Here is a 22,059-nt window from a genome sequence, read left to right on the forward strand (position 1 = left end):
GCCTACGGCCACACCACCCTGAACACGTCTCATCTCGTCTGATCTTGGAAGCTAAGCAGGGCTGGGCCTGGTTAGTACTTGGATGGGAGACCACCTGGGAATACCAGGTGCTGTAGGCTTTTGCTTTTTCCTTCCTTCCACCAGCAGGGGGCACTCTCTTCTATGCCTTTTTTCCATTTCCTTTCACAAGTGCACACATTCATTCTCTTTTCTTTTTTTCATTTGCTTTCTCTCTTGCGCTATTTCATTTCTGCAAAATACCAGCATCCTTCTGATCACCGTGGGCCTCCAGCATTGTTGCTTCTTTACTTTTAATACTAGGACCAGCGTCTCCCGCGTGGCTGGAGGCAACCACCGGTAACCCCAAGCAGAAGACCTTGGCAGGCAACACGACCCTCCCCCCTGAAGAGCAGCTCAAAGTCACTGGCAACCATCTCACCCTCTTCCTTCATTCACCCCTGGACGTCTCGCTCCGCCCCCAAGTTACGGGTCCAGCTTGCTCTTTCTGTCACATTACCGCGATGAAGGGTTTAGCCTGCAGGAGACACAGCGCCAAGACATTTTTGAAGACACCTGATGCGGCCGGTGAATCACTGCTAAACAAACCACACCTGTAGGGATGGCACAGCCTTTGCATGGACCTTTCGGAGCCCGCCCCATCACGGCCAGATTGCTCGCCACCAAGCGATCCTGAGAAAGGCTGGCCAGGCGATGGATCGAGCAGCGTCTACTGGCCATACCACCTTGGATACGCCCGGTCTCGTCTGATCTCGGAAGCAAAGCAGAGCTGGGCTCAGACAGTACTTGGATGGAAGACCTCCTGGCAACACCGGGTGCTGTAGACCATTTTGATGACGTTTTGCCCTACTGCCCAGCTCGTCTAGCATGGAACGGCGCATTGCTGGACACCGACCTTAAGAAACTTAGATGATGGAAGTCCCAAGGCCTCTGAGCCAGTTGGCAGCTAAGTACGCTACCACACAGGCCTGACACCGAGCTCCTTGCCACGGCTAGGAGTGCTTATTGACTCCGCAGCTCGCCGTGTGGAAATGATGGCGGTAAAAGCACCCGGGGCCGTGAAGGGGCCAGGCTTTCAGCAGGTGCCCAGGGAAGGGTTTGGATGCTGGCCGCCTAGCGAGGGCCAGCAGAAGTAACATGTTTCTCTGCAAAGAAGGTTGTGTAACCAAGCCAGACGGCTGACAAAGAGCTAACCTCAGTGCAAGGAAGGCAAGGAAGGAATTGGGGAGGGGGGGGTGATTCCTGCTAGGGTCCTGAAATCAGAAAACAGGCAGGAGAGTCTGACGCATGATGACGGAGAGGTTGTAGGGGCAGATAGAGGGTGTTGTCACGTGCGAGCACGTGTGCATGCTGGCTTGTGTGTGAGAGTGCGCTTCCTAGGTGTGGCGCGCTGCAGACAGTCAAAGGGATTGTTCCCTTTCATTAAAAATTAATCCCCGGCTGCTGGCTATTAGAAAGCAACTAACCGCGCTCTGCTCACCCTACCCGGGTCTACCGGTGAGTCTCGCCTCTGCTCCCGGCCTGTGGTATTGGCCGTGAAGCTGACGTTCCGTCGACAGCGCTGCAGCCGATCAGTGAGCTCAGTGGCTCTGAGTTGGACGTTGTGTCTTCAAGACCTTTTAAGGAAGCCAGCAAAAAAATTGAAGAGAAGTGAAAGCACAAAAGGACCTGGTCTTGCTGAGCACTGGAAAGGGCAGCCGGCAGCCAGACGTCACAGTAGAAAAGCAGCAAGTGAGAGGCTTGTCTCTGCCTACGGCCACACCACCCTGAACACGTCTGGTCTCGGAAGCTAAGCAGGGTTGGGCCTGGTTTGTACTTGAATGGGAGACCGCCTGGGAATACCAGGTGCTATAGGCTTTTGCTTTTTCCTTCCTTCCACCAGCAGGGGGCACTCTCTTCTATGCCTTTTTTCCATTCCTTTTCACAAGTGCACACATTCATTCTCTTTTCTTTTTTTCATTTGCTTTCTCTCTTGCGCTATTTCATCTCTGCAAAATACCAACATCCTTCTGATCACCGTGGGCCTCCAGCATTGTTGCTTCTTTACTTTTAATACTAGGCTCCTTTTCACCAGGACCAGCGTCTCCCGTGTGGCTGGAGGCAACAACCGGTAACCCCAAGCAGAAGACCTTTGCAGGCAACACGACCCTCCCCCCTGAAGAGCAGCTAAAAATCACTCGCAACCATCTCACCCTCTTCCTTCATTCACCCCTGGACGTCTCGCTCCGCCCCCAAGTTACGGGTCCAGCTTGCTCTTTCTGTCACAATACCGCGATGAAGGGTTTAGCCTGCAGGAGACCCTGCGCCGAGACATTTTTGAAGACACCTGATGCGGCGGGTGAATCACTGCTAAACAAACCACACCTGTAGGGACGGCACAAACTTTGCATGGACCCTTCGGAGCCCGCCCCGTCACGGCCAGATTTCTCGCCATCAAGCGATCCTGAGAGAGGCTGGCCGGGCGATGGATCGAGCAGCATCTGCTGGCCATACCAACTTGAATACGCCCGATCTCATCTGATCTCGGAAGCTAAGCATGGTTGGGCCTGGTTAGTACTTGGATGGGAGACTGTAAAATAATACTCTTCCTGTATTATTTTTTTTCTACTGAGGACTTCTCAAAGTATCAATATCACGATATTCTTATAAAAAAATATATCTATTTATTCTTGGATTGTCCATTAAAAAGAATCAGATTGCAGCAGGTACATACAATAATTAGTTATAAAGTAATTGTCCATTTGTCCATAATTAGCTTAATTGTTGAGATTCACCCATCTTTCCTTGGATCCTGGCTGGTAAATCATGTCTTTGTCCAGCATGTGTCCAGGCCTACATGTCATCTGCTTCTCAGCATGAAGATTCTGTGTCTTGTGGGGTGGGCAGAGCAAGAGAGCCCCCCCTTTCTGTACCATGGGCTTTTATAGCCAGTCGTATGGACACCTGTTCTACATATGGTAGTGAACCAAACATACACACACAAATAGCGCATGTAAACTAGACACGATGGCTGAGGCATAGAACTCAGAAAAATGATTATCGATTAACATTCCAAATGAATTTCCATAATTAACCATTTAACATTTCCCCCTTTTTTGAGAATAAAAGGACTTTAACTGAAAATTCTCAAAAGAAGATACATTCATCAATCATTTTTTCTTTCCTTCTTCCTTGGCAATATCATTAAATTTCCATAATAATAATAATAGTAATAATAGTATCAAGATCGGATTATTGTTATGTAATGATGTGAATTCATGTTATGGTAAGCCGTGACTAATATTCATTTAATATGTATAATTATACTTCCCTATATCTAAATTGAAGCAATCGCGGGTTCAATCGTCATCATCTGATGTCATCGGGTCGTCGTCTCGTCTTCTTCTTGGTTCTTTTATAACACAGTCTTTAGATGAAAACTCCTTTGAAATAAATTACAGCATGTAGATATTGTACAGTCCATAATTGTGCTCATTATTGTTCAGTCCATAAACTGTACTCTTTATTAGAAAGATCATGTGTGTCAGTTGATAAGAAAACAAAGTCCATGGATGAAATGTAGCTTTAATATCTGTGCAGTGTCACCTGGACTTACGTTGGATCGTCTTTGGAATCTTCCGTGTGTCCGCACTGGTCTCGTGTCACTTTTGGAACAGATGTGACGTCTTTGGTCAGTAAAGCAAGGGTTAACTTGACACTTTCCTGCTTTATATAGCACCATAACTAGTACTCAGTCCTTTATATACAGGACACATATGCCAGGTATTACCTGTTCACCAGCTTTCATTGAAGCGTTGCAGGTGATAAGAAACCACTGGAACGTGATGAAACTTGAACACAACACAGTACATATAGGATCATCGTCCTCTGCCGTCCTGGTGATTAGTGGTGTGAATTGTATTGTATGTAATGGACACAGTCTATTATAACACTCAGCATTCACACCTGTTACCTTCTGAGACGTCCGGATATCAGTTGCTTCTTCTTGTAACTTTTGAGTATCTCTTTGATTTATAAAAATTAAAAGTCTTTATTAAGATAGAATTCATAATTGCGATGTCTTGATTGAAGTCTTCATTCCCTAATCTGATACCAAATCTGGCAGTTTTTCCTAACCTATAATATCACAGCGTACCATAGCAATCAGTAATATCTATCTAATTATTATCAAAATATTAAAATAAATTATGTTTGGAATAATAAACAATAATAGATAATAATTCATTATCAATCAAGTTCTCCATATGATAGAACATTTTTATGTCATAGGTGTAATTACCTTTTCCAACCCATAGGTGTCAGTTTATTTTGAAAAAACAAGTTTTTATATCTTTATTAAACCAATAATATCAAAGAATGTGTACTCCTGAACCAAAATGAATAAATATATGAATGTATGAATGAATGAATGAATGAATAAATGAATGAATGAATTGTTGTGTTTACTCAGAAAATGTAAACATTTTTTTCCTTAGCAATATATATTTAATGAAGCAATACTCTTGTATTTGACATTACTTTATTAAATATTAATGTGTTTTCTCAATTGAGATATTGAACTCAAATAAAATCAAATGAGAATTAAAAAATGAAAAAATAGAAGAATAAGAAGTATAAAGTAAGAATACAATTTTAAAAATGAAAAATAAAATTAAGAGTAAAAATAAGAATAAAAATAAAAATAAGGCCTTTAAATTTTAATGACAAATGCAGAGTAATTATATTCTCCATAAAAAATACCCTTATATCTCCATTATCTGGATGATTTCATATTTGTCATAACCTTGTACCACCAAAAAATATTAAATTATGCAACTTTGCATGTAATACCCTTCTTAATTATACCATAGTACCTTATTATTATTTCTTCTTTATTAAAATGTGTGGAAAATAAGTATTGATCAAAAGTGATTATGTAATCAGGATCAAAAACACATTTTCCCCCTTAATACCAAAAATATTATTTTATAAAATTTATGTATATATCAGAACCAAATTAAAAATAATTATTCTTCTAGAAATATTGTGCATAAATTTCATATCGATGAGTAGCATAGATTTGACTAAAGAGAGGTGTGTACCTATTTAGGTAACCATTAAAAATAATATTATAGTTATTCAAGAATATTATCATGTGGAAAATTATTCTAAATATAAATTTGCTTTGTAAACCATTTTGATGTGTGGTTGCCCTTATCCACTATTAGTTAAATCAAGAAATAATAATTATTAAAGAAATATAGAAATATATATGTAGATAATACCTAATTATGTATTATAATTTCCTCAGAATTAAATATATTTTTGTACCTTCACATAAAGAAACATTTTTTTTTTCAAACATACAAACATACGAGGCCTCTGTCACATCAATCACACTTAGCAGCTGCTGATTTACTCATCTGTCACCTTCACTCTGACATTCACAGATCTGTTCAACTCAAACATTCCACATATGAAGTATTATATATATATATATATATATATTTAACCCAAAATTGTTGTATCCCAATTTATTAATGCGCATTGCCATATCAATTGAATATCTTTATATTTCTTTGAATATTCCCCAAGTACATATTATATAATATGAGAGTAAGTCACTGGAATTTCAGACACTTGAAAAAACTCTTGTCTTAGATTCTTTTTTCACTGGCTGCCCGGTCTTAAGTTACATCAGTTGAAAATAGAATGAATGGGATCCTATACTATTAGCTCAAAGTTCAAAGGCCGCAGCTGTCACACGTCATGCTGTAAAGCTACTTTAATTTGCACGAACACTTCATGCACAGAAAATATTAGCAACACAAAAGAATTAATAAGTATTACATATATATTATAGTTCAACTAGATATATTGTTATTATTTTAAAATGTTATACACATAAAGTCATGCAATTTTTTCACTTCCTGTGTGAATAAAGAAATAAATCCATTTTAGAGTTCTTTGATCAAATCCTGCTTTGGAATGAAAACTCTAAGGAAATATAAGAAAATAAAATTAAATATCAAATTCATACAGAAACAGAATTATTTAAATATCTTATACATATATTGGTTGGTTCTAATGTAATTCAAAATATTGCTACTTAAATTTATATATATGAAGCTCTAATTTATTAATTAATATATATATATATATTTTATAAACGTATATATAAATACAATTATACGCAATCTCCACTTAGACAAGTGTATATATATATATATATATATATATATATATATATATATGAACTATTAGAAACTATGTAACTACAATTTTACTGTATAAGATTATAAATAAATATTGAGACATTGTATTACATTTTGATACAACATTATAATTGCAGTTTTTCCTTAGCCACTCCCTAAACCAAATCTTCTGTCTCTCTCAAATATCTCCAGGAACGCCCTATTTAGGAAAGACATTTTTCTATCCTTCAAAACCTCAGAGAACTGCCTGTTCTTCTGTCCACATTCCATGACGTCACTGTGAGTTGGTCGTCTCACCTGTCTCTGTCCATCAGTTTCAGCCATTTTCCTTTTTAGAGAATCACAGTTCTGACTGAGAATTAACTCATTCTGTGGAGAGATGGATCTTTGCACTGGCTAATATGGCTTATAACATATATGAAATCTTCTGCGTATTTGATAGAGTTCACTATGGGGATGACTCAGTCTAGGAGAGTTTGATATTGGCTATTGGTAAGATTTTACCTTTCCTGGTTTTATAAATTTAGCTTGATTTATTTTCTTTTCACGATTCTCATGTTTTCTAACAAAATCCAGCATCTGCGCACATTCAAATAATGAATTTTTTTGTGATGCCATAACTTGGGAAACTGAATTTAGGAATTTGAATTTTTGTACAAAAGTTGTTATCATATGTTGTACTTTTCCATTTTTGATGAGAGCTTTGTACAACCGCTCAAATATGGACATGAATGTATATGTACATTCCTTCCTACCAATCCTTAGTTTCTGCAGAATTTCTATGTTGGGAAAATCCTTTGTGACACAATAAATCAAATATCTTAATCTGTCCGAATCATTTTCCCATCCATTAGGAGAGTCATTTTCACAGGGCATTAAATGTAAACGTCTGGACAATGTCACAGGAATCCATATTTTAAATAATTGATTCCTCTCCTCATTGGATAAATCAAACTTATCAGAGAAGCTCTCAAATGTCTCTGAATTTCTACAGGCATGGATTTTGACATCATATTTTGGCATGATTTTGTATAATTTCAGCAAATTTTTCCTCATTTTAATTTGGAGTTGAGCCTGAGTAATTCCAGAATTCTCTGATATTTTTAGTGGCTCTTGTACGTCCGTTCCTCCTACGTCACTCACGTCTCCTCCCACATCACCTAGTATGTCGGTTTCTCGTATGTCAGTCATGTCTCCTCCCATGTCAGGTTTCTGTATGTCCGTCTCTTGGTCAGACCCAAGGTCACCTTCAGTTACAGACACGTGTTTTACTTCTTGTTAATTTTCCACATTACAGTCAGAATCAGTATCACCGTCTGACACTTCTACACTATTTTCCTGCTTAGAAATCTCTAACACAAGACTATGAAAAAAATCTACCAAATGTAGAATATTTCTCAATTTCTGTTTGTCTCTATTTACCAATTTAGAAGTTAACTGTAAATTCTGCAATTCACATTCTTTGTATAAACTGAGCCACAAAACTTCTATGTCATCTCCTACATTAACTTTGAAATTAATATTACTTTGTTTAGCAAAAGAAGAAATTATATCCATATTTTGCTTACCTTAAGATTCCTTGGCTTCTCTTTATCAGCAAGTCCTGTCTTCAGTTCATCTGATTCTTTTCCTGTGTGATTCTGTTCCTTGTTAGTACCTCTGCTTCCTGTCTTTCCTCAGTCTGTAGGTCCTTTCTGCTTCTCCTGACAAACTAGTGAATTTACTGACACGTGAACAACAGCTGTTCAGCTCGTCAGGACTCCCCCCTTGTTCACGGAAGAAATTCACTTACTTAATTTAAAAAACAAAAAAACAGGACTGGCTGGCTCACCATTGTAAAATAATACTCTTCCTGTATTATTTTTTTCTACTGAGGACTTCTCAAAGTATCAATATCACGATATTCTTATAAAAAAATGTATCTATTTATTCTTGGATTGTCCATTAAAAAGAATCAGATTGCAGCAGGTACATACAATAATTAGTTATAAAGTAATTGTCCATTTGTCCATAATTAGCTTAATTGTTGAGATTCACCCATCTTTCCTTGGATCCTGGCTGGTAAATCATGTCTTTGTCCAGCATGTGTCCAGGCCTACATGTCATCTGCTTCTCAGCATGAAGATTCTGTGTCTTGTGGGGTGGGCAGAGCAAGAGATCCCCCCCTTTCTATAACATGGGCTTTTATAGCCAGTCGTATGGACACCTGTTCAACATATGGTAGTGAACCAAAAATACACACACAAATAGCGCATGTCAACTAGACACGATGGCTGAGGCATAGAACTCAGAAAAATGATTATCGATTAACATTCCAAATGAATTTCCATAATTTACCATTTAACAGAGACCGCCTGGGAATGCCAGGTGCTGTAGGCTTTTGCTTTTTCCTTCCTTCCACCAGCAGGGGGCACTCTCTTCTATGCCTTTTTTCCATTCCCTTTCACAAGTGCACACATTCATTCTCTTTTCTTTTTTTTCATTTGCTTTCTCTCTTGCGCTATTTCATCTCTGCAAAATACCAGCATCCTTCTGATCACCGTGGGCCTCCAGCATTGTTGCTTATTTACTTTTAATACTAGGCTCCTTTTCACCAGAACCAGCGTCTCCCGGGTGGCTGGAGGCAACCACCGGTAACCCAACAGAAGACCTTTGCAGGCAACACGACCCTCCCCCCTGAAGAGCAGCTCAAAGTCACTGGCAACCATCTCACCCTCTTCCTTCATTCACCCCTGGACGTCTCGCTCCGCCCCCAAGTTACGGGTCCAGCTTGCTCTTTCTGTCACATTACTGCGATGAAGGGTTTTGCCTGCAGGAGACCCTGCGCCGAGCCATTTTTGAAGACACCTGATGCGGAAGGTGAATCACTGCTAAACAAACCACACCAGTAGGGACGGCACAGCCTTTGCATGGACCTTTCGGAGCCCGCCCCGTCACGGCCAGATTGCTCGCCACCAAGCGATCCTGAGAAAGGCTGGCCGGGCGATGGATCGAGCAGCGTCTACTGGTCATACCACCTTGGATACGCCCGATCTCGTCTGATCTTGGAAGCAAAGCAGGTCTGGGCTCAGACAGTACTTGAATGGGAGACCTCCTGGGAACACCAGGTGCTGTAGACCATTTTGATGACGTTTTGCCCTACTGCCCAGCTCGGCTAGCATGGAACGGCGCCTTGCCGGACACCGACCTTAAGTAACTTAAATGATGGAAGCCCCAAGGCCTCTGAGCCAGTTGGCAGCTAAGTACGCTACCCCGCCGCCTTCACGCAGGCTTGACACCGAGCTCCTTGTCACGGCTAGGAGTGCTTATTGACTCCGCAGCACGCCGTGTGGAAATGATGGCGTTAAAAGCACCCGGGGCCGTGAAGGGGCCAGGCTTTCAGCAGGTGCCCAGGGAAGGTTTTGGATGCCGGCCGCCTAGCAAGGGCCAGCAGAAGTAACATGTATCTCTGCAAAGAAGCTTGTGTAACCAAGCCAGATGGCTGCCAAAGAGCTAACCTCAGTGCAAGGAAGGCAAGGAAGGTGCGGAAGGAATTGGGGGGGGGGTGGGGTGATTCCTGATAGGGCCCTGAAATCAAAAAACAGGCAGGAGAGTCTGATGCATGGTGACGGAGAGGTTGTAGGGGCAGATAGGGGGTGTTGTCACGTGCGAGCACGTGTGCATGCTGGCTTGTGTGTGAGAGTGCGCTTCCTAGGTGTGGCGCGCTGCAGACAGTCAAAGGGATTGTTCCCTTTCATTAAAAGTTAATCCCCGGCTGCAGCCTATTAGAAAGCAACTAACTGCGCTCTTCTCACCCTGAACTTGCCCAATCTCGTCTGATCTTGAAAGCTAAGCAGGGTTGGGCCTGGTTAATACTTGGATGGGAGACCACCTGGGAATACCAGGTGCTGTAGGCTTTTACTTTTTCCTTCCTTCCACCAGCAGGGGGCACTCTCTTCTATGTCTTTTTTCCATTCCCTTTCACAAGTGCACACTTTCATTCTCTTTTCTTTTTTTCATTTGCTTTCTCTCTTGCGCTATTTCATCTCTGCAAAATACCAGCATCCTTCTGATCACCGTGGGCCTCCAGCATTGTTGCTTCTTTACTTTTAATGCTAGGCTCCTTTTCACCAGGACCAGCGTCTCCCGCGTTGATGGAGGCAACCACCGGTAACCCCAAGCAGAAGACCTTTGCAGTCAACACAGCTAGGAGTGCTTATTGACTCCGCAGCTCGCCGTGTGGAAATGATGGCATTAAAAGCACCCGGGGCCGTGAAGCGGCCAGGCTTTCAGCAGGTGCCCAGGGAAGGTTTTGGATGCCGGCCGCCTAGCGAGGGCCAGCAGAAGTAACATGTTTCTCTGCAAAGAAGCTTTTTTAACCAAGCCAGACGGCTGACAAAGAGCTAACCTTAGTGCAAGGAAGGTGTGGAAGGAATTGGGGAGGGGAGGGGGTGATTCCTGCTAGGGCCCTGAAATCATAAAACAGGCAGGAGAGTCTGACGCATGGTGACGGAGAGGTTGTAGGGGCAGATAGGGGGTGTTGTCACGTGCGAGCACGTGTGCATGCTGGCTTTTGTGTAAGAGTGTGCTTCCTAGGTGTGGCGCGCTGCAGACAGTCAAAGGGATTGTTCACTTTCATTAAAAGTTAATCCCTGGCTGCAGGCTATTAGAAAGCAACTAACCGCACTCTACTCAACCTACCCGGGTCTACCGGTGAGTCTCGCCTCTGCTCCCGGCCTGTGGCATTGGCCGTGAAGCTGACGCTCCGTCTACAGCGCTGCAGCCGATCAGTGAGCTCAGCGGCTCTGAGTGGGGCGTTGTGTCTACAACACCTTTTAAGGAAGCCAGCAAAAAAATTGAAGAGAAGGGAAAGCACAAAAGGACCTGGTCTTGCTGAGCACTGGAAAGGGCAGCCGGCAGCCAGACGTCAAAGTAGAAAAGCAGCAAGTGAGAGGCTTGTCTCTGCCTACGGCCTCACCACCCTGAACATGCCCGATCTCATCTGATCTTGGAAGCTAAGCAGGGTCGGGACTGGTTAGTACTTGGATGGGAGACTGTAAAATAAAACTCTTCCTGTATTATTTTTTTCTACTGAGGACTTCTCAAAGTATCAATATCACGATATTCTTATAAAAAATGTATCTATTTATTCTTGGATTGTCCACTAAAAAGAATCAGATTGCAGCAGGTACATACAATAATTAGTTATAAAGTAATTGTCCATTTGTCCAAAATTAGCTTAATTGTTTAATTATTGAGATTCACCCATCTTTCCTTGGATCCTGGCTGGTAAATCATGTCTTTGTCCAGCATGTGTCCAGGCCTACATGTCATCTGCTTCTCAGCATGAAGATTCTGTGTCTTGTGGGGTGAGCAGAGCAAGAGAGCCCCCTCTTTCTGTACCATGTTATTTTATAGCCAGTCATATGGACACCTGTTCTACATATGGTAGTGAACCAAAAATACACACACAAATAGCGCATGTCAACTAGACACGATGGCTGAGGCATAGAACTCAGAAAAATGATTATCGATTAACATTCCAAATGAATTTCCCTAATTAACCATTTAACATTTCCCCCTTTTTGAGAATAAAAGGACTTTAACTGAAAATTCTCAAAAGAAGATACATTCATCAATCATTTTTTCTTTCCTTCTTCCTTGGCAATATCATTAAATTTCCATAATAATAATAATAGTAATAATAGTATCAATATCGGATTATTGTTATATAATGATGTGAATTCATGTTATGGTAAGCCGTGACTAATATTCATTTAATATGTATAATTATACTTCCCTATATCTAAATTGAAGCAATCGCGGGTTCAATCGTCATCATCTGATGTCATCGGGTCGTCGTCTCGTCTTCTTCTTGGTTCTTTTATAGCACAGTCTTTAGATGAAAACTCCTTTGAAATAAATTACAGCATGTAGATATTGTACAGTCCATAATTGTGCTCATTATTGTTCAGTCCATAAACTGTACTCTTTATTAGAAAGATCATGTGTGTCAGTTGATAAGAAAACAAAGTCCATGGATGAAATGTAGCTTTAATATCTGTGCAGTGTCACCTGGACTTACGTTGGATCGTCTTTGGAATCTTCCGTGTGTCCGCACTGGTCTCGTGTCACTTTTGGAACAGATGTGACGTCTTTGGTCAGTAAAGCAAGGGTTAACTTGACACTTTCCTGCTGTAACGGGTCTGGGAGGCGGAACCTCTGAGCTACTATACAAGGGGGCGGTCCTTGTAAGGGAGCGGGTGGCGACCAGGCAGGCAGTCACAGCAGGTGACCAGGACAGTCTCTAGAAGAACGGGCAGGAGGTCACGGCAAGTGACCGGGGGCAGTCTCTGGATGAACGGGCAGATGGTCACGGCAAGTGACCGGGGCAGTCTCTGGGTGAACGGGCAGATGGTCACGGCAAGTGACCGGGGCAGTCTCAGGGTGAACGGGCAGATGGTCACGGCAAGTGACCGGGGCAGTCTCTGGGTAAAGGGTTGGTACGACCTGTGGCGGCTGATGGTTGACGTGAGCTCCCAGGTGAGCAGGCGAGAGTCTCTGGATAAACGGGTGGTCACAGCATGTGACGGCGGAGCCTCCAGGAAGACCAACAGACAGGCAGCAGATGTGCGCTCCCAGGTGAGCGGGCAGGAGTCACTGGACAGGCAGGTGGTCACAGCACGTGACGGCAGAGCCTCCAGGTAGACTAGCAGGCAGGTAGCAGATGTGCGCTCCCAGGTGAGCGGGCAAGCTGGTCCATAGACAGACTGACAAGAGTTGGAAGGCAGACCGTCGGACCTCAGGCAAGCAGGCAGGTAGTTGATGTGCGCTCCCAGGTGAGCGGGCAAGCTGGTCCTTAGACAGACTGACAGGAGTAGTAAGGCAGACCGTCGGACCTCAGGCTAGCAGGCAGGTAGCAGAATGTCAGGCAGGAATAAGACAGCACGCTGGCAGGAATCTGGCAGGTATCTGGCAGGTAACTGGCAACGGGACCTGAGGGCTGAAGCAGAGTAGTGAACAGTGCAACAACATTGCTCGGGCACCTCCATTTTGGAGGAGGTGCCTTATATATGGTGAAGTCCTCCGGCCATTGGCCGGGGACTCCTTAGGATGGCGCGCGCGACCCCTTTAAGAGGGAGGGAGCGCGCGCGCGCCCTAAGCACAGTGGCCGGAAAGGAGCGCGCGCTGCCAGCAGAGCGGGAGGAGGACGCCGGGCTCGGAGCAGAGAGGTGAGGGGAACAGCGTCCCTGCCTAGCAGAGGGCAGGGACGCCAACGCTACAGTACCCCCCCCTTTAGGCCCCCCCTTTTTTAGGCCAGACAGAAATTTAGCAAGGATGAGAGGGGCATGGATGTTCTCCCGTGGCTCCCACGTTCTCTCTTCAGGACCAAACCCCTTCCAATCTACTAGAAAAAAGGTCTTCCCTCTTACCCTTTTGGTGGCCAGAATGTTCTCTACCTCAAATTCGTTTTCAGCGGAAACCGGAGCAGGAGGCGTGCCTGTAGACTTGGAAAAAGAGTTAAGTACCACAGGTTTGAGGAGAGATACATGGAAGGAGTTAGGGATCCGCAAGTTGGCCGGGAGTTTCAATTTATAGGCCACCGGGTTGATCTGACTGATGATTTCCAGAGGACCGATGAACCGAGGCCCTAACTTATAGGAAGGAATCTTGAGCCGGACATACTTGGACGAGAGCCAGACCTTATCCCCTGGATGGAATTGAGGAGGATCCAGACGTTTTTTGTCAGCATGTCTTTTCATACGCTCGGATGACAGAAGGAGTGCGGACCGGGTACTCTCCCAGGTGGAGGAAAATTTGTTAACAAGAGATTCCGCAGCCGGATTGTCCACCGAGGTGGAGACGGGAAACGGGATCCGAGGATGCTGACCGAAGACTACAAAAAACGGGGATTTGGAGGAAGATTCGCTCTTGTGATTGTTGTACGAGAATTCGGCCCATGGTAGGAGATTCACCCAGTCAGAATGGTGGGCATTAACGAAGTGCCGGAGGTAACTGGTCAGGATCTGATTGATCCGCTCCACTTGACCATTAGACTGTGGGTGGTAAGCGGAGGAGAAGTCCAGGGTGACGTCTAGCAATTTACAAGTGGCTCTCCAGAAACGAGAAGTGAACTGTACCCCACGATCCGACACGATGTGACGGGGCAGGCCATGAAGACGGAAGATGTCTCGGATAAAGTCTTTAGCCAGCTCGGGTGCAGACGGGAGGCCTGGCAGGGGAATGAAGTGAGCCATCTTGGAAAAGCGGTCAGCGACCACCCAAATGACCATACAACCGGCAGAGACGGGAAGATCAGTTATGAAGTCCATCGCTATATGCTGCCAGGGGGCAGCAGGTACTGGCAGAGGAAGAAGGCGACCGGCTGGCAGGTGTCTCGGAACTTTGTTGCGGGCACAGGACACACAGGCAGAAACAAAGTCTATTACATCCTTGCGCAGGTTAGGCCACCAGTAGTGTCGGGAAATAAGCTGGAGGGTCTTTTTCTGACCGGCGTGGCCAGCTAGTTTAGACGAATGACCCCAGTGTAGGATCTTCTCCCGATCAGGTACCGATACGAACGTCTTACCGGGAGGGAGACGATTTAGACTCACGGGAGCCACCTGCATTACTCTGGCGGGATCGATGATATGTTTAGGTTCTTCCTCGAGATCAGATACCAGAAAGGATCGGGACAAGGCGTCTGCTTTGATGTTCTTGTCAGCCGGGCGAAAATGTAGAACAAAATCAAAGCGAGCAAAAAACAAGGACCACCGGGCTTGGCGCGCATTAAGTCTCTGGGCATGCTGGAGATAAGCCAAGTTCTTGTGGTCAGTGTAAATTATTACCGGATGAAGAGCCCCCTCGAGTAGGTAACGCCACTCCTCCAATGCCAGCTTGATGGCCAATAACTCTCGGTCTCCTATGGAATAATTGCGCTCAGAAGAGGAGAAGAGTTTGGAGAAGAAGCCGCAAGTTACCATCCTCCCGGAAGAAGATTTTTGAGTAAGTACAGCTCCGGCTCCAGAGGAGGAGGCGTCAACCTCCAGAAAGAACTGCTTGTTGCCGTCCGGACGATGCAGCACCGGGGCGGAAGAGAAGGCCTGTTTTAAGGAAAGAAAGGCCTCCTCTGCTTCGGGCGGCCACTCTTTGGGATTAGTACCCTTACGGGTGAACGCGGAAATTGGGGCAGTCCGGGAAGAGAAGTGCGGTATGAAGATGCGGTAGTAGTTGGCGAAGCCCAGGAACCGCTGAATGGCCATCAACCCCTCCGGTCGGGGCCATTTCTCGATGGCAGACAGTTTCTCTGGATCCATTCGTAGGCCGGTCTGAGAAATAATGTAGCCCAAAAACGGAAGCGAGGTCTGATCAAAGAGGCACTTCTCATATTTAGCGAAGAGGTGGTTCTGCCTGAGCCTGAGCAGGACCTGACAAACGTCCCTCCGGTGAGTCTGGAGATCCGGAGAGAAGACCAAGATGTCGTCCAGGTACACCACAACGCAGGAGTAGAGAAGGTCCCGGAAGATGTCATTGACCAACTCTTGAAAGACGGCAGGAGCGTTACAGAGACCAAAGGGCATTACCAGATATTCATAGTGGCCGTCCCGAGTGTTGAATGCAGTCTTCCATTCATCCCCTTGACGGATACGGACCAGGTTGTACGCCCCACGGAGGTCCAGTTTGGTGAAGACTCTAGCCCCCCTCAGGCGATCAAATAATTCTGGAATGAGCGGAAGGGGGTACTTATTCTTCACCGTGATCTGGTTAAGGCCTCTATAGTCTATACAGGTACAGAGAGAGCCGTCCTTCTTTTTTACGAAGAAGAAGCCTGCTCCCGCCGGGGAGGTAGATTTCCGGATGAATCCCCTGGCCAAATTCTCCTCAATATATTCGGACATCGACCGGGTCTCAGCAGCGGACAATGGGTAAATACGCCCACGGGGAGGAGTAGTACCGGGTAACAGGTCGATAGGACAGTCGTATGGTCTATGAGGGGGTAATGTCTCTGCCTCCTTTTTATTAAAGACATCAGCAAATGACCAATAGGGAATCGGAAGTCCAGGTAGATTAGTTGGGGTAGGAGAAGGACGGACGGGATGAACAGGAACCAAACAAGTCTTATGACAGTCCTGTCCCCAGCGAAGGACTTCTCCGGTCTGCCAGTCAAGCACGGGTGCATGTCTCTGGAGCCAAGGTAGACCTAGTAAGAGGGCGTGAGAGAGTCCAGGCAGAACATGAAAAGAGATGCTCTCAGAATGCAGCATTCCCACCTGCAGAGTTACGGATTCGGTGATGAGTTGGATGGGACGTGGTAAGAGGCCCCCATCCACAGCAGCGACAGATAATGGTACTGCCAGAGGTTTGGTGGGAATGCGGTATTTTTCTACCAGGGACTGTGAGATAAGATTCCCGGCCGCTCCAGAGTCAAGTTGGGCTAGTTCGAAATAACGATTCTCCCCGCAGATAATAGAGACTGACAGTAGCAGAGATGGAGAGGATTTATTCTTGTCTAGGTTGACCTCTCTGAGCGAACCTAGACACAGGCGTTTCCCGACCTCTCCGGGCAGGTACGGATCCGGTGCTCCTTACTGCCACAGTAGAAGCAGCTCCCTTCGGCACGGCGTAAGTCCTGACGGGTTTTGACCATCTTGGTCTGGTCGACCTGCATAGGCTCAGGAGAGTGTACCTGGGGAGAGACGGATTTCTGAAAAGTAGGAGCTAGACGTGGAAACCTCCTCTCACGGGTGACCTCTTTGGCACGCTCCTGGAACCGTAGGTCAATCCGGGTGGCAAGAGTTATTAGGTCATCGAGAGTGGTAGGAATGTCCCGACCGGCAAGTTCATCTTTAATACGGCCGGACAGACCCTCCCAGAAGACGGATACCAGAGCGTCGTTATCCCAGGCCAGCTCCGAGGCAAGGGTACGGAACCGTATGGCATATTGGCCCACGGTGAGACTTCCCTGACGGAGGCGTAGCAGAGATGATGCGGATGAGGTCTTCCGTCCGGGTTCGTCGAAGACTTTCCGGAAAGCCATGAGAAAGGCAGGCAAGTCGGACACCAGGGGGTCTCCTCTCTCCCATAGAGGATTTAGCCAGGCCAGGGCCTCCCCGGTGAGATGGGACATGATGAAGGCAATTTTGGCCCGGTCGGAGTTAAAATGGTGGGACAGGAGTTCAAAGTGCAGGGTGCACTGATTTATGAAGCCCCGAGCCTGGGCGGAGTCGCCTCCGAAGCGAGGAGGTGCAGAAAGCCGGGGTCCGGGGTAGGATACCATGGTATTGGTGGGCAGCGGAGCTGCCGGGTTGCGAGTCATGGCAATGGCGGTGGTTGCTGGTGGAGCAGTCAGAGTGTCCAGGCGAGAATTGACATTCCGCAGGTGACCCAGGATGGACTCCTGTTGGGACCTCTGACGGGACAGTTCATGACAGAGGTCCGAGAGCGAGGGAGCTTGGGTGCCACTGGGTTCCATGGCCCGAGCAAACTGTAACGGGTCTGGGAGGCGGAACCTCTGAGCTACTATACAAGGGGGCGGTCCTTGTAAGGGAGCGGGTGGCGACCAGGCAGGCAGTCACAGCAGGTGACCGGGACAGTCTCTAGAAGAACGGGCAGGAGGTCACGGCAAGTGACCGGGGCAGTCTCTGGATGAACGGGCAGATGGTCACAGCAAGTGACCGGTGGAGTCTCTGGGTGAACGGGCAGATGGTCACGGCAAGTGACCGGGGCAGTCTCAGGGTGAGCGGGCAGATGGTCACGGCAAGTGACCGGGGCAGTCTCTGGGTAAAGGGTTGGTACGACCTGTGGCGGCTGATGGTAGACGTGAGCTCCCAGGTGAGCAGGCGAGAGTCTCTGGATAAAAGGGTGGTCACAGCATGTGACGGCGGAGCCTCCAGGAAGACCAACAGACAGGCGGCAGATGAGCGCTCCCAGGTGAGCGGGCAGGAGTCACTGGACAGGCAGGTAGACACAGCACGTGACGGCAGAGCCTCCAGGTAGACTAGCAGGCAGGTAGCAGATGTGCGCTCCCAGGTGAGCGGGCAAGCTGGTCCATAGACAGACTGACAAGAGTTGGAAGGCAGACCGTCGGACCTCAGGCAAGCAGGCAGGTAGTTGATGTGCGCTCCCAGGTGAGCGGGCAAGCTGGTCCTTAGACAGACTGACAGGAGTAGTAAGGCAGACCGTCGGACCTCAGGCTAGCAGGCAGGTAGCAGAATGTCAGGCAGGAATAAGACAGCAAGCTGGCAGGAATCTGGCAGGTATCTGGCAGGTAACTGGCAACGGGACCTGAGGGCTGAAGCAGAGTAGTGAACAGTGCAACAACATTGCTCGGGCACCTCCATTTTGGAGGAGGTGCCTTATATATGGTGAAGTCCTCCGGCCATTGGCCGGGGACTCCTTAAGCACAGTGGCCGGGAAGGAGCGCACGCTGCCAGCAGAACGGGAGGAGGACGCCGGGCTCGGAGCAGAGAGGTGAGGGGAACAGCGTCCCTGCCTAGCAGAGGGCAGGGACGCCGACGCTACACCTGCTTTATATAGCACCATAACCAGTACTCAGTCCTTTATATACAGGACACATATGCCAGGTATTACCTGTTCACCAGCTTTCATTGAAGCGTTGCAGGTGATAAGAAACCACTGGAACGTGATGAAACTTGAACATAACACAGTACATATAGGATCATCGTCCTCTGCCGTCCTGGTGATCAGTGGTGTGAATTGTATTGTATGTAATGGACACAGTCTATTATAACACTCAGCATTCACACCTGTTACCTTCTGAGACGTCCGGATATCAGTTGCTTCTTCTTGTAACTTTTGAGAATCTCTTTGATTTATAAAAATTAAAAGTCTTTATTAAGATAAAATTCATAATTGCGATGTCTTGATTGAAGTCTTCATTCCCTAATCTGATACCAAATCTGGCAGTTTTTCCTAACCTATAATATCACAGCGTACCATAGCAATCAGTAATATCCATCTAATTATTATCAAAATATTAAAATAAATTATGTTTGGAATAATAAACAATAATAGATAATAATTCATTATCAATCAAGTTCTCCATATGATAGAACATTTTTATGTCATAGGTGTAATTACCTTTTCCAACCCATAGGTGTCAGTGTATTTTGAAAAAACAAGTTTTTATATCCTTATTAAATCAATAATATCAAAGAATGTATACTCCTGAACCAAAATAAATAAATATATGAAAGTATGAATGAATGAATGAATGAATGAATGAATGAATAAATGAATGAATGAATTGTTGTGTTTACTCAGAAAATGTAAACTTTTTTTTCCTTAGCAATATATATTTAATGAAGCAATACTTTTGTATTAGACATTACTTTATTAAATAGTAATGTGTTTTCTCAATTGAGATATTGAACTCAAATAAAATCAAATGAGAATTAAAAAATGAAAAAATAGAAAAATAAGAAGTATAAAGTAAGAATAAAATCTTAAAAATGAAAAATAAAATTAAGAGTAAAAATAAGAATAAAAATAAAAATAAGGCCTTTAAATTTTAATAACAAATGCAGAGTAATTATATTCTCCATAAAAAAATACCCTTATATCTCCATTGTTTGGATGATTTCATATTTGTCATAACCTTGTACCACCAAAAAATATTAAATTATGCAACTTTGCATGTAATACCCTTCTTAATTATACCATAGTACCTTATTATTATTTCTTCTTTATTAAAATGTGTGGAAAATAAGTATTGATCAAAAGTGATTATGTAATCAGGATCAAAAACACATTTTTCCCCTTAATACCAAAAATATTATTTTATAAAATTTATGTATATATCAGAACCAAATTAAAAATAATTATTCTTCTAGAAATATTGTGCATAAATTTCATATCGATGAGTAGCATAGATTTGACTAAAGAGATGTGTGTACCTATTTAGGTAACCATTAAAAATAATATTATAGTTATTCAAGAATATTATCATGTGGAAAATTATTCTAAATATAAATTTGCTTTGTAAACCATTTTGATGTGTGGTTGCCCTTATCCACTATTAGTTAAATCAAGAAATAATAATTATTAAAGAAATATAGAAATATATATATGTAGATAATACCTAATTATGTATTATAATTTCCTCAGAATTAAATATATTTTTGTACCTTCACATAAAGAAACATTTTTTTTTTTTCAAACATACAAACATACAAGGCCTCTGTCACATCAATCACACTTAGCAGCTGCTGATTTACTCATCTGTCACCTTCACTCTCACATTCACAGATCTGTTCAACTCAAACATTCCACATATGAAGTTTTAGATATATATATATATATATTTAACCCAAAATTGTTGTATCCCAATTTATTAATGCGCATTGCCATATCAATTGAATATCTTTATATTTCTTTGACTATTCCCCAAGTACATATTATATAATATGAGAGTAAGTCACTGGAATTTCAGACACTTGAAAAAACTCTTGTCTTAGATTCTTTTTTCACTGGCTGTCCGGTCTTAAGTTACATCAGTTGAAAATAGAATGAATGGGATCCTATACTATTAGCTCAAAGTTCAAAGGCCGCAGCTGTCACACGTCATGCTGTAAAGCTACTTTAATTTGCACGAACACTTCATGCACAGAAAATATTAGCAACACAAAAGAACTAATAAGTATTACATATATATTATAGTTCAACTAGATATATTGTTATTATTTTAAAATGTTATACACATAAAATCATGCAATTTTTTCACTTCCTGTGTGAATAAAGAAATAAATCCATTTTAGAGTTCTTTGATCAAATCCTGCTTTGGAATGAAAACTCTAAGGAAATATAAGAAAATAAAATTAAATATCAAATTCATACAGAAACAGAATTATTTAAATATCTTATACATATATTGGTTGGTTCTAATGTAATTCAAAATATTGCTACTTAAATTTATATATATGAAGTTCTAATTTATTAATTAATATATATATATATATCTTATAAACGTATATATAAATACAATTATACGCAATCTCTACTTAGACAAGTGTATATATATATATGAACTATTAGAAACTATGTAACTACAATTTTACTGTATAAGATTATAAATAAATATTGAGACATTGTATTACATTTTGATACATTATAATTACAGTTTTTCCTTAGCCACTCCCTAAACCAAATCTTCTGTCTCTCTCAAATATCTCCAGGAACGCCCTATTTAGGAAAGACATTTTTCTATCCTTCAAAACCTCAGCGAACTGCCTGTTCTTCTGTCCACATTCCATGACGTCACTGTGAGTTGGTCGTCTCACCTGTCTCTGTCCATCAGTTTCAGCCATTTTCCTTTTTAGAGAATCACAGTTCTGACTGAGAATTAACTCATTCTGTGGAGAGATGGATCTTTGCACTGGCTGATATGGCTTATAACATATATGAAATCTTCTGTGTATTTGATAGAGTTCACTATGGGGATGACTCAGTCTAGGAGAGTTTGATATTGGCTTTTGGTAAGATTTTACCTTTCCTGGTTTTATAAATTTAGCTTGATTTATTTTCTTTTCACGATTCTCATGTTTTCTAACAAAATCCAGCATCTGCGCACATTCAAATAATGAATTTTTTTGTGATGCCATAACTTGGGAAACTGAATTTAGGAATTTGAATTTTTGTACAAAAGTTGTTATCATATGTTGTACTTTTCCATTTTTGATGAGAGCTTTGTACAACCGTTCAAATATGGACATGAATGTATATGTACATTCCTTCCTACCAATCCTTAGTTTCTGCAGATCTTCTATGTTGGGAAAATCCTTTGTGACACAATAAATCAAATATCTTAATCTGTCTGAATCATTTTCCCATCCTTTAGGATAGTCATTTT

General features: G+C 43.6%; 1 non-coding gene and 4 pseudogenes across 1 annotated transcript; all 5 read left to right on the forward strand.

Moving 5' to 3' along the window:
* LOC141266745 (5S ribosomal RNA) lies at window positions 1–119 on the forward strand. The gene has a single exon (XR_012320771.1). It is a non-coding gene; the product is annotated as a 5S ribosomal RNA (ribosomal RNA).
* A 606-nt stretch (window positions 120–725) lies between these two features.
* Window positions 726–845, forward strand: LOC141269914 (5S ribosomal RNA; annotated as a pseudogene).
* A 921-nt stretch (window positions 846–1,766) lies between these two features.
* LOC141269704 (5S ribosomal RNA) lies at window positions 1,767–1,875 on the forward strand (annotated as a pseudogene).
* Window positions 1,876–9,211: 7,336 nt separating this feature from the next.
* Window positions 9,212–9,331, forward strand: LOC141269004 (5S ribosomal RNA; annotated as a pseudogene).
* A 658-nt stretch (window positions 9,332–9,989) lies between these two features.
* On the forward strand, window positions 9,990–10,108 carry LOC141269807 (5S ribosomal RNA; annotated as a pseudogene).
* Window positions 10,109–22,059: the final 11,951 nt, after the last annotated feature.

The sequence above is a fragment of the Phyllobates terribilis genome, unplaced genomic scaffold (assembly GCF_046119375.1).
Source record: "Phyllobates terribilis strain yellow unplaced genomic scaffold, ASM4611937v1 Scaffold_4__5_contigs__length_816908805, whole genome shotgun sequence".
Taxonomy (NCBI): Eukaryota; Metazoa; Chordata; class Amphibia; order Anura; family Dendrobatidae; genus Phyllobates; species Phyllobates terribilis.